This window comes from Poecilia latipinna, unplaced genomic scaffold, assembly GCF_001443285.1.
Source record: "Poecilia latipinna isolate Pla-1442-1.1 unplaced genomic scaffold, P_latipinna-1.0 Scaffold1240, whole genome shotgun sequence".
Lineage (NCBI taxonomy): Eukaryota > Metazoa > Chordata > Actinopteri > Cyprinodontiformes > Poeciliidae > Poecilia > Poecilia latipinna.
The window spans coordinates 200,702-209,554 of NW_015113856.1; the positions used below are offsets into that span (position 1 = coordinate 200,702).

General features: G+C 37.8%; 1 protein-coding gene across 1 annotated transcript in view; it reads left to right on the forward strand.

Moving 5' to 3' along the window:
* Positions 1-213: 213 nt before the first annotated feature.
* The window catches only part of lrrc3b (leucine rich repeat containing 3B), a 23,572-nt gene continuing 14,932 nt past the window's right edge, over positions 214-8,853 (forward strand). Inside the window, exon 1 of the mRNA XM_015054233.1 lies at positions 214-575. The gene's annotated coding sequence lies outside the window, so the exon portion shown is untranslated. The remainder of the gene's footprint in view (positions 576-8,853) is intronic.

Genomic DNA, 8,853 nt, shown 5'->3' on the forward strand with positions numbered 1-8,853 from the left:
GAACTCGATTGTACTGCTGTGCAGAAACAAATGTAGCGAAATCACTTTAAGTAAGCTAAGATCAAAAGTCCTCTATAAGTAAACAGAACATGATGAGTCTGATCATATGGTATTTCAAGTGTTTCAGGATTGGACCAAGTGTCCTCTTCTGTGGAAACCAAAATATCTTATCAAAGAGATTCATGTGAGAAGTGCCACATGCTGATTGATTCTACCCTAAACCCACTGTGAACTAAATCAGTGCTTTTTTGGCCTGTTATTGTTGACACTGTCATTTTGAATTTACTGGATTTAAGAGCACCTTGGGTGTTCCGTCGTGACAGCTGCTTCTGCTGAAAGCTCAGCCTGGTTGTCTTTGTCATACGGTGACTTCATGAACGAACCCCTCCCTGTCTTGCCATTCAGTCCGATGCGGTGTTTCATAGTGTGAGGTATGGACTAAAAGATGCGAAAGCGCCGTGCTACTTCTTCATGAGGAGGTGGAGGACACCTGAAGCGCAAGGCTGCCATCGCAGCTTTCTGAACATCCATGTGAAGAAGAGCGTTTTGCCTCAGCTGTTAGAGCCTGTCAGCAGGTGAGCGGTCTTGTGTCGCCTGTTGCTTCTTGTCTGTCTCTGCTTTGCTGTTCTCTGTGGCTTCTCAGATGCTTGAAGAATTCTTTACTGAAGCCCGAATCTGATCTGATGACATTGCATGTTTCTAAATCTGATGTATGTTTTTAATCAACTTGGCATTTTTGCATTTAGCTCGCGTTTCACCTGGGCAACTAAAGGCTTTTATTTTGGGTAGGCAATTCGAGTCTGATACGTGATGTTTTCGTGGGAATGAGCGGACCGGACTCCATTGAAAAAAAAAAATCATTTTTATTTTTGTACCTCCTTAATAATACAACATTCTGTTTCTTGTCAACTAATTATCCAAAAACAGCAAAGCAACCGCATGTATTCGGCGCTAATTAGCATCGGAAACAACACGTTGCCTTTGCATAATTTTAACTTCCACCTTGCTTTATCCGCAGTTTCTTGACGATTCTTATTCGGCAAAGCGCACCTAGGAGGGCGGCAGCGTCCGATACGACCCATCCAGAAACGTGCAAATATTATTTAAATAAGATGTTATAATTTGTGTTTTCTTACGACGAATTGAAGGAAAATTTTTATAAGGCAGCAAACCTGATTTCAAATGCAGTTTGCAGCTGGAAGTGTGTCTCTGTAGAGCAGATTTTAAGAAATTAGTCATTTTTTAAATGAAGGGCTGCGTGACGTTGTTTGCCAAGCTTCAGTTCCAACTACATTAGATTGGGTGAATAGGAACGCAGTGTCTGGCAGGTGATTGTTCTTATTCTCATCAGTTTACCTCTGATGAAAGCCTCTTTCTGCTCCTTATTACACAGTCTGTAGTTTTGAAGGAGCGGCCAATGCATCAAATGCATGCGGCAGTAAAAGAGGCATGAAGGCAGCTGTGTCCATGTCAGACTGCAGCTGGATGTTCCAGGAATGTTACCGCTGCATGCTGCTGGGCAGGAAATGAGATTCTTTTATTTGGACCTGGACATTTCAATGAGACGATCACAGCCACAAGGCGGGGACCTTTCTGTTGACGGATGATGTAAACCACTACAACACCTCCACTGCCTCTTCTCATTCATGTGTGTGCAGATAGCGTTATGTTTAAGGGCTGCATATAAGTGCTGTTAATCTCTTTAGGTTTGCTAAAGTATAATTTTTTTTAGCCTAAAAAGGGTCAAATCTGAGATAGCAGAAGAAAGGAGGGAAATAATTCATCACTTCTGTTCAATCAGAGGATATTTTTATTTTTCAGAAAATAGAAACCATGGAAAATGATGGCTGTAAGCATACAGCCATTTCATCTATTATATGAAATGGTTATATTTTTTTCTACATACCAAATTAAAAACTGCAATGACAGACAATGCACTGATTATGTTTTTACAGTTAATTGTTTTTTACTGTTAACCAAAGGGCGATGCAAGATTCCCACAGTATAGGCGTTAATGGAGTAAAATACCACAGATGGTTGAGACAAAACGTGTTAAACATGATCAAATGGCTTTTGTTTAAAACAAGAGCAACTATTACTTTGCTTCTGCTAAAATATGGTGACTATTACATATTTAATGTGTGCTATGAGTCCAGTTATGTTTCATGACAAGGTATTAGATATTGTTATTCTCATATTTATAGATTGTTTTTTTTGTGTGTTTTTTTTTACTTCAGCTCTAGTTAGTGAGATACAGTGAGAATAAGCTAAAACAAAATGTCTCACATTTCTTTATTAGCTGTCAGCAGTGATTGAAAAGTAAAGCATGTAATAAACACCAGGTTCGTTTAGTAGAAACATCTAAACTGGCATGCTTATCCTGATTATAATGAGTACTATAATTTCCTGCTGTTCTACTCTTTATACAATGAAAGACCATTTTATCTGGCTAATTGGTAACCAGAATATGGATCAGTTACCCAGCCTGCACTCTGTTTGAAGACATATTTCTTCACACTTACCTAAAAAAGTAAAAGTCAGTTTCCACATAACAACTTTCCAAAGATCAGGTTTTCTTTCTTGTAAGCAATAAAAATGAGAGCAGTGTTGCCAGATTGGGCGGGTTTCTGCCCAACTGGGCTTCTTTGGAACCCGTTGGGCCTGGACAAACAGTTTTAGGTGGGTTGTTAAAATTTGGACTGCTTGTCAAAACATTTGGCAGGTTTTTAGGAAGTGTATATTAGAAAATTCTCTTGTAATTGTCGTGTGGCGGAAATACCCAAAACTTGTGAATTCTTATAAAATGCCTTGTCCTTGCACTCATTTTATTTTGTTTTGAAATGTCTTGAATCTGTCACATCATCATTGACTAATATTGGTTAATGAAGTGTCCCTATGAAATAGCATCAAACAACTGAAATCTCACTAATTTTATCATTTAAAATGACATAGCGACATGACAAATACAAGTCTCCTTGTTTACCAAGACTCAAGTCCTTTGCAGTCTCACTGGGAAATAGTTCAGGTCAGAACAAGAGACAACATAAAAATGTTGTGATTTGAGGATTACAATAATATTGTAATATATATGTTGTAATATTTAATATATTGCAGGATATGGACCCTTGAGGAGTTTGAGATCACATCAACAGGGATTTGAATTCTGGCTGGGTTTCTTGGAGTTGGGAAGTTTTTACATTGTGTTTGGACTGAAAATTATGAGTCAGATCTGGCAACCATTGATGAGAGTGACCTGGACAGCAGCCCACCAAAACAGGTTGGAAATAGATTATTTTATTAAAACAACCTATAGTTGTGAAAATAGTATGATGGAAAAACATTGTTTTTTTTTATTTTTTTTAGTAATTCTGTCATGAAGAGTCAGTAATTACTTCTACTAGAAGCAGAGGTGACGTCCTGTGGCTCCTGTGAGGAAACATTTTCTGTGAAACAGGTTATTACGACTACTTTAAACCAAAGACAGCTGACATTTTGAACTTTACAATGTCTTTAGTGTTTAATGCGATTAATATAGTTAGCATGAACAATATCAAGATTACCTTACTTCTTGGATTTTCAAAAGTAGCTGTTTTTTGTTTTCTGAGGTTTTCTTTTGTATACATATATTTTTGTTCTGAAATATGTAGGTGTGGCAAACAGGCAAAACAATATGGAATCTTGAAGAATTATTATTATTTTCTTTTTTAACACAGTGTGCTAGAGTTAACTTATTCAACTTATTTGACTTGAGCTGAGTAGGTGCTAGTGGAAACTGAGCCTAACAGATGACTTGTCCACTCTTATGCAATTTAATTCAGAAGGGATTCAAAGTCACTGGCCAGGCAAAGAAATAAAATGCAGATGTAGGCAACTTTGTCAACACCCCTGGTAAAGATGTGCAAAAAGTCCAAAAAATGAATTTAGCTTTTTGCAATTGTATAATTGTTGCTGCAAATGTTTGAAAAATGGTCACCAAGATGTCATAATGTACTCTGAGCATAATTCCAATTAATCTCAAATTAAATTAGGTTGACAGTTTGGTGGGATAATTATCCCAAATCTATGAACCAATCAACAGAGAAATTCTTCATCAAACACAATATCAACCTCCTTTTAAACGCCTACCCAGAGACACTGGCATGGTGAAGAATGAAATGTGAATTATGTGTGACGCTTCCTCAGTACAGCTCTGGTGGTGCTGGAGGTCATGCTTCCTTTAGTCCGCCAAAGCAGCTCTGATCATCCAGGGTACAGAGAGCAACACCTGGGGTTCCCACAGCATCTGGTCCTGATCAAGTTGCAAACAATCCTTTCGGCTTTGCTTTTTATTACAGCAGCATCTCTGTACCCATACAACAACTGCTGCTGCTGTATTTATAAAGCGCAATAATAACAACAGTAGCTGTGACAAAGTGCTCTATAGATAAAAATCAATGAACATTTAAAACGTGATGGAGGCATTGAGATTGGAACCAGATGAGTTTAAATCTGAATAGTTTCACATCTTCTACAGATTTCGTAAAACTCACTGCTTTAAAAAAAAAAAAAAAGGTTGGTGATTCTATTACCCATGTAAGAGCACATCTGGTCATATTTTATAGGTTCTTAGTCATCCTGGACAGTCTGTTATGATTTTGTAGAAGAACGCTGGATTTCTGAATTAGAAGATTCTCCACCACTCATCTGAAAATTCTCTTTAATTCTGAGGAAGGATTTAGTGACTTCTTGGTTCTTAAAGTTGTTGTTAGGACAACTAATACAATCACTGACCTATCCATCCATCTGATCTCTTTAACACCATGATGCATGCTGGTTCATTTGTCCCATCATCTCCATGTACCATGCTGCCTTTTTAATTCTTCCTACCTAAGTACATAATCCACTGCACATAGGCTTACTTTGCTATTAAATGCTTTTGTGAATTATAAAGATGCTCAAATCTCACCTTTGAATCATTTATTATTTATTTCCATTTATTAATGTTCTGATCCATGTGTGGGACCTTTATGAAACATGACAGATTATGGCTCCTGATCAGCTTTCTGCTCCCTCTGGTAGATATTTTCACTGGAGTCAAAACTCCATTCCTTTACAGTGGACAATGAGTAGAGTATAGAGTATAGAAACTAACTTGAAATCCTTGATTTTCAAGCAGGTATGGATTGATTTAAGGTTGTGGCAGAACCAAAAGAGTTGGGTCCGAAAAGACGAAACCTATAAATGAACATAATAGTCATTGTTGTCACTTCTGAATTACGTACTGACAGTAACGCAAAGTATTTCAGTGACATACTACAAGGTGTAAATGGTTGCAGGAAGAAGCGTCAAGGCTGTGTTCCAGGTGTTTATCCAAGTCGATCTCCTCGGTTTTATGAGACACTTTCAGTACATGCTTAGTAAGAGGGGAGTTCTCTCCACAGATAACGCCTCCTGAGTTATCTGTGTTTCCTGTCCAAACTAAACTTCACAAACTGTAGAGTACTCACTGCTAAATATAGAGTTGAGTGTACCACGGGCACAGGATATGCAGAGTAATGAAGAATGTGTATCCTCTAACACAGCTGCATTTTCAGTATCACCATACTGACCAGTAAAAGTCAGAGCATTATTTAATTTGTCTTTCCACCTCTCACTATATCCTACAACAATTTATGATCTCTGAATTTCTCCAAGTACATCAAAGACTCCTACCAAACCAGGCTGGTTAAAAGAACTCATATTAACAGATTAAATAATTCTCAGAAAAAGCAGCAAAACCCTTTGATACAACTCAATTTATCACATAACCACATTTCAGTCCCTTGGCTAAACAATTGCTTCCTTGAGGTGTGTTCTCTGATTCTACCCAAGCGCTAACGTTTAGCCATGACATATGTAGCACACCAGCTCCACTGTATCTTTGGAACCAATCTGTGAACGTCCTGAAATGGCCAAGCCAGACTCCAGACATGAATCTGACTGGATATCTCTGGAGAGAGGTGAACATGGCTGACAGACGTCTCCTCCCAACCTGCTGGAGAAGAACGCAGCAAACCAATGATGAGCTGAAACAAGCTCATGACCTCAATGACCCACTGAGCTGATCTGATCACTTCAAACTATAAATCACAATTTACAAAACATGTAGAGGGAGCATATGGCCATGCTGAAAATAAAATCTGAACAACAGTTGGACTTGTCCACCCAACCGCTTCCTGATACTAAAGAAATGGAAAGAATCTGAAGAAATATGCTTTTACCTGCTGCCTCAAAACTGCTTTCAGTTAAAATGTTTACATTTCTCCTGACAGGAGGAGCTGGCAATCAGGAATCATTATCTTTCTGCGGAGAAGAACTTATTGTCCTTCTGTATGCCGCTGCATGTTTTAACCCCGTCGCTTCGGTGGCATAAATTACAGAGCAGGGTGGACTCATCACATACACTTTGACCTCTACGACCTTGTAGTGATGGTCATGAAAATGATCACTTAAGACTGGGATCTGTCTTTATGTTTTGTCACTGGATGACATTTGTTGCCCAGCCGCTGTCCCAAGTGGCTGATGGTGACTTTTACAAAGAGTGACACAAATATCACCCTTCAGTCTTCATAAAGCTTGAAGGAAAAACAGAATGCATTACAAAACAGAACACATCTGAATGGTTCTGACTGGACAAGGAGGGACTGCAGCAGCAACAGTCCTGTTCTAAAATGCATTTTCCCTTCAGAAAAATCTGTTCTTAGTTTTGATTTATTTATTTACATTTTAGCATCTCGAGCCAGCAACTCTGAAGTCTTCAGTTTGTGTTTATGAAAACACAGACTCTAATCTAGGTTTTAAATTTTAGCTCAGTATATTCATCTGAACTATGTAAGAGGGCACAGTTCTATTTTTGCTTTTTTGTTTTTTGTTTTACATATCTTGTGTTGTGGAGTTAGTTTTACTTACCTCAGTGTAATAGTACTTTCTCTAAACCCAGCATAGTAACTGTACAGACAAGCAGCAAATTATGAACACCCATACACAGGACAACATCAACATAAATACTTTTATAATCAAAATATATTCATTATTATTTCCTTTACAACATATTTATTTATTGGAAATAACCAAGAAACACAAGATTGAAGCTTAGAACAGTCTGAGCTTGAAATAAATTAAAAAAAATATATTTGTAGTAAATTTTATAGCTGTGCAAAAATATTAACTCTATAAGAAAATTCCTCAGTATACTGGTGTTCACACCATTTATACTAAAGTGGACCCCAGCCTCTCACATACACCTAAACTGGCATAATCATCTAAACTATATTAGAAATAAAAATAAAGGTCTCGTTGTAGGTCTGTGTGATGCTAAAGAGAGAGGAATGGAATACCTTGAAAGTACTGTTGATGTCCCCTAGGACTGTTCCCTGTCTTTCTGTCCCAAGTGAAGAAAATAGATGCTGAGCCTGTCAGTCCAGCTGAAACAGTAGAAAAGTGCAATAATGATTCTGTCCTCCGACACAGTCATAAACTCTCAGTGTAGACTGTAGGTCTCATTAACCAAATATTTTCCATCTTTGAATGAATGCGACCTGGTCCTACAGACACAGGTCACATTTGAAAAGCTCAGATAGTTATTGGACTTATTAACACATATCCAAGTGATAGTGGAGTCGCATTTGTAAAAATCTGATCTGTGTTGTTCAGACAGTCATGAAAAGATCAGATACAGACAAAAGGGGAAAACAAATATCAGATTTGGGTCACTTCAGGCTGCAGTGTGAACGTAACCTTTGACTGTTATTTTGAGATATTACAGTTCACACTCCTGGCCAGTTGGTGGCAAATGAACCTGTTAATTAGTCACACATTGGAGAGGTAACCTGTTCAGTCAAGAAAACATTCCCATCAGAGCGCTGAGCCTGATCAGTCTCTGTTGTACACTGATTCTAACTTCCTGTTAGCTGGGTTTCCATCTCCATGATTAAAGTCATTCACTTTACTTCTGAATGCTAAGCACATTAGCATTCATGAGGTCACAATTACTGAAGTGTGCATTTTAGTTAGAAATAATAGCATTCAATCATTTTATAATCCTGGGTCAAAAGGGCTTAAACTTGAGAGAACGTTTTCTCTGTTTGCCTCTTTACTGTCACACTGCCCACGCTTCCTGTATAGACGGTGTAGAAGGAAAAGTGACAGTGCTCATCCCTTTCTTTTGTTTTGCCAGAAAACAGCAGCACATTCAACATATTAATGTGTCTGCTCTCAAAAAGTATGGAAATAGTTAAAAGTACTTTTCTGTTTACAACAACAGGAAGACAGACTCTGCTGTTCCATATGACACATCATCATCACCATATGAATTTATGGCAATTCTATTTTATAGGGTTGTGTTTCCAAAGACTGTTCTTCTGTCAGAAACTCGTGGTTTAAAACCATCCATCTTCTAGACAGAGATTGTAACACAATATATGGAGCTAATAAAAGAAAACATTTAACCACTAAGTTAATAAAGGACAGCATTATCCTTGCTGATCTTGTTTGAATTGGAAGGCAAACATATATACTAGATATATTTTAGATTTAGTGTGGTTCATTTCACTATGTTATGGTAAGCCAATTCAGGAGAGTTCCCACTCTCACTGCGCCTGAGCAGGAACCACATTAACTGAAGATTTTTCTGTCTTTGGCTGTTTTTTTCCTTCCTTTTTAAATGGTGACAGAAACATCTGAAGGCCATCTGGCATTTAGACAGATTACAATTCACACAGCTGACCACTAGGAGCAGGCATTTACAAATTTATACATAGAGAGCACCATGTAGCTAAGTAAATCAATCAAGAAAAACAACCATCAGAGTATTATTTCAGATCTGAACACTGAGCA